General features: G+C 36.2%; 1 non-coding gene across 1 annotated transcript; it reads right to left on the bottom strand.

The window, feature by feature from the left end:
- Positions 1-1,587: 1,587 nt before the first annotated feature.
- On the bottom strand, positions 1,588-1,721 carry LOC111753900 (small nucleolar RNA SNORA70). Its single transcript, XR_002788668.1, has one exon. It is a non-coding gene; the product is annotated as a small nucleolar RNA SNORA70 (small nucleolar RNA).
- Between the last annotated feature and the right edge of the window lie 2,666 nt (positions 1,722-4,387).

Raw genomic sequence — 4,387 nt, 5'->3', positions numbered from 1 at the left:
TTATGAGATAGGGATAATGGAAAAAATACTTCACTCAGAGGGTTGTGAAGATGGCTGAGAAAAATTATTTAAAACATTGCCTGGTATTCAATAAATACTTATCATCTTTGAATATTTGGAATTATTAAATATCAAATAATTAATTTATAAACCATTGGGTTTTTAAAAATTTATTTCATAGTGGTGTTGTAGAGAAAACCCGACAACACACTGTCCTCAGATTTGTTTTTCTTTCGGATTAACCGCTCAAATTAGCCTTGTACTTGCAAACTTCCTGCCTCCGCTTCTCAAAAAGCTGGGATTACATCATGTCTGGCTGTATTTACTTTCTTTTTAAATCAACTTATTGGTCTACCTATTTATTTATTTTTATTTTAAAGAGAATAAAACATAACAAAATAAAAGAGTGAAAATGATAAAGAATTTCAAAACAAGATGATAGAAAATCAGTAATGGCTACCATAATACCTCTTGTTATCTTCAAAATTGCTGCCCATAGTAAAATCAAATAAAACAGAAGAAAACCAATCAAAACATAACATTGAGAAATACAAAACATAAAATGGAACAAAACGAAACAGTGAGAAAAATATTGGATTTCAAAAATAATACAGGGAACTCCCCATGTTTGCTATATTGCATACTGTTATCCTCTTAATAGATGCTCAGATTACTGCCTGCAAAGTCAAACAACACAAGCATTAAGTTGTTTTTGTACCTCAGTTGCTATCAACTCAGCCTGTCCCTTAAATCGGCTTGTTGCTTATGAGGTCTGTATGTGAGGGGGCAGTGTTCTTGTCTCTCAGCCCTCATGCTGATTGGCTCCCTGGAAGGGTGAATTGTCTTCTTGTTAACACTCCTCCCTGGCCCAGCCTGGCTTTCACCAACTCATGGGAAAGGTGAATTGACTTGTTTCTCTTCCTGGGCCCTGCACAGTTTCCAATTTATTGGTCTTCATTTTGTCTTATCTTCTAGAATTTGGATCATGATCTTTTTCTCCTAAATCCTAAATAGGAGTTTTAAAGAACTTTCTTTAGTAAAGTTTAGTTAAACAATATACTACACTACCTCATTTTTTCTCTGTGTGAAAATAGCTTTCATTTGTCATCGTATTTTAAAGTTGTTTTCAGCTGGATACAATTTAATTTTGGCTTTTATGTTTTGTTTTGTTTTTGGGAGGCAGACATGAGATTTATTGAACTTCTCAAGAAGGAGGGGCCACACAGCGGAAGCCTTCAGAAGGGCAAGGTCTGTTGCTTGTCCAGGGGACTACCTACAATTTGGGGTGTATTTCACCTGCAGCCATCAGTAAAGAGGCACTTCTTGGCCACCACATCTTCAAATTCGTCTGCATTGAACTTGATGATGGCCTACTTCTTGGAGATGTGGCTTTTGTGGTGGCCAGGGAACTGGGACTTGGCTCTGTGTAGGGCCTCAGTCACATTCTCCTTGTTATCCATGGTGGCGATGGACATGATAACCTGTCCAGTGTGGACCCTCACTATTTGCCCTGGGGCTTCCTGATACCTGTTTGGAACCTCGATTGGGGATGGCAAGAGGCCAGGTACATGAACATCTACCAGGAAACAGTGTCTTCGAGGTCCCTCACGGCAGGCCACACCAGCACAGGTTGCATACACTAACCAAGAGATTGCTATTGGCAGTCATCACAGTCTGGGCAGCCATTAGCAAAGGAACCCAGTCCACTTAACTGACTGCAGGAATGTGATTTCATTTTGGTAATCATTCTTTTATCACACTGAAATAAATTATTTCAGTCTTCTAGTGATGCTGTCAAGAAATTTTCAGCTTTGTAAGGTCATCTTTTCTTTCAAATTGTGTCTGGTTTTGGTGTTTTGCAGAATCACTGTGGTACTGTGATGTATCTGAATGTGTATTTTTTACCTTACCTGGGATTTGTTGAACTTTTTGAGTCTTAATCCATTATGGTAAGGTCTCATTGTCTCTTTATTACCTCTTTTCTGTTTTTTTCTCTCTTCTTCCTCTTCCTTCTCCTCCTCTTCCTCTTCTTCTTCCTCTTCCTCTTTTTCTTCTCTCTTCTCTCTCTCTCTCTCTCTCTCTCTCTCTCTCTCTCTCTCTCTCTCTCTCTCTCTCTCTCCCATATGCCCAGTGATTCTGAGGCTTCCAAAGAAGTCCTTGATTGATTACAAAACACTTTCTGAAATAATTTTTTCATGTACCTGCTGATCCCTGTCCCTTGTCTCTCTCCAGCTTCATTTTGGCTTTACTGTCCAGGAACTGGACTTTCCTGCATCGCACACATAGTTGACATTACTTATTCTGCTTCACAGTGATTTGTTCCTGGCCGTATCCTGGATTCTCAAGCAGTAGATTTTGTCTCTCACACTAACTTGATTTTGGTTTTCTGCTCTTATTTTAGAGCTAATACTTCATAGCAAAAGCATCACATGTTTGGCTAAATTTGAAAATCTACCACAAATCAGGGAAATGTCTTTGTAAAGTTAATACATTGCAACTGAATACTGATAAAGACATTTTGTGGTACGGACTTGCCAACATGAAGATTGCTTTTTGGATATTTAAGAAGGTATTGACTTCTGAGCTTCTGTTACCTCATTAAGATGAAAATGGAACTTGGCGTCTGTTGCTCTTGCTTGCTCAGCTTTCTGCAAAGCCGGTGGTAGCTTTGGGACTGTTAAATTCAGACTTTCTTTTCCCAGCCTCAGTGAAGGGATGAGTCAATCAAACTCTCTTTCCCAGGAATCTGAATCTCTAATGAAGTTACAAATGATGACATTTATTCCATTATCAGTTTGTGAGACACTATTCTGGAGATCCTGCCTGGGATTCCGAAGGCTGCTTGTTAATACCTTTCAATGCTCAGTTTTATTTGTCCTACTTTTCCTTTGCGTATATAAACTACATAATATCCCTTCAATAAAGTCTATTTTTTCCCGTTGTGTGCAGCAAAACAACTAAAACAAAAAGATTTTCATTAAATTTTTTTTGCCATTGACAGGTCTCCTTCAAGTATCAGAACTACGCTTAATCTCCAAATGCCAATGAGCATTGAGAATAGTGTCACATTCAGCACAGGTCAATACATATATTGACAAAGGAGACTTTGTAGTTATCACAGGAGTCAAGAAGTTTCAAGATCAGTTCTATTCATCATTTATGTAATTTATAAATAGGCAATGATCACAGCTCTCTTTGGGAATCCTTCTCTATGGATAATGTTGCATTCCTAATTATATAGTCATGCACACTATGATGGATTTATCAATATATGGTACAGTGTGATATTAGTGTTTATTCTTGGGAAAAGCTTGCCCTATGTGAAATAAGAAAAATAATTTATGATCTATAAGCATAGAAACAGTGGAAATAATTATAATTAAAAAAGATTAGTGGATGTAATTACTTTAAAAAATTCCTTTAAAAATGTTCAAATCTGATTTTGCAATTCTTCTCTGGGAAATCTGGTTTTGGACCACAATTCCAAATACAAAATTTCATTAGGAAGAATTTGCAAATAATCTAAATACAGTATTCAACAATAAGAACAATGGTGTAGTCAGTCAATAGAATATTGCCCTGACTCTCAAAATGTTCTTTTTCTGGCCTAGAGGTTTGGGAAAGAGGTAGCATTTACCTCCTAAAACTGTCACTTTATAAAAGACCATAGAAAAATTATTGACCAAGTTTGCTTTAGTGCCTTCATTTATCAAATTAGTAAAATGTAGGTAACAACCATGTTTACAATATTATAGTAAATTTAAATGTGTTGCTACATGTAAAATTCTTACAGTAATGTCTCATATATGCATTAAAGAAACACACCACATCTATATTATGGGATAGTAACTTTGCTTTTAAAAGAAGCAGAATACATTTGGAATCACTGAGAGATTTGTTATGATTTATCAGTGAATAAGATAGTTTCATTTTTAAAAATTAATAAGACATTTTATAATGAAAAAATCATTCTTCAAAATAAGACATCTACTCACTTCTCATAGTAGTAAAATAATTTGAATAGCTGGACAAGATTACATATGCTGGGTTTGCATATAGCTTTCCTGGGAGTTATGAAGGCATTGATTAAAAACTTAGAAATTCAAGGGGCTGAGGATTTAGCTCAGCAGCATAAGCGCATGCCTTGCAAGCAGACAGTCATGAGTTTGATCCCTGGTACCAATAAAAAGGAAAAAGACAAAAACAAACAAACAAACAAAAACTTAGAAATTCATGCTATTCCTAAGCAACTTTTTCCCAGAAGTTATTAAAAATCCTACTGTTATGATTTCCAAAGTGAGTGTGGTCTTTCATCCACATTACACACTCATATGTAGACACTGTTTTAAAACCAGTCTGATGGCTCCCATTGCATCATAGAAACATG

Source organism: Cavia porcellus, unplaced genomic scaffold (assembly GCF_034190915.1).
Source record: "Cavia porcellus strain 051 isolate PalLab524CR breed Dunkin Hartley unplaced genomic scaffold, mCavPor4.1 scaffold_4, whole genome shotgun sequence".
Taxonomy (NCBI): Eukaryota; Metazoa; Chordata; class Mammalia; order Rodentia; family Caviidae; genus Cavia; species Cavia porcellus.
This window is presented reverse-complemented; position numbering and strand designations above follow the sequence as displayed.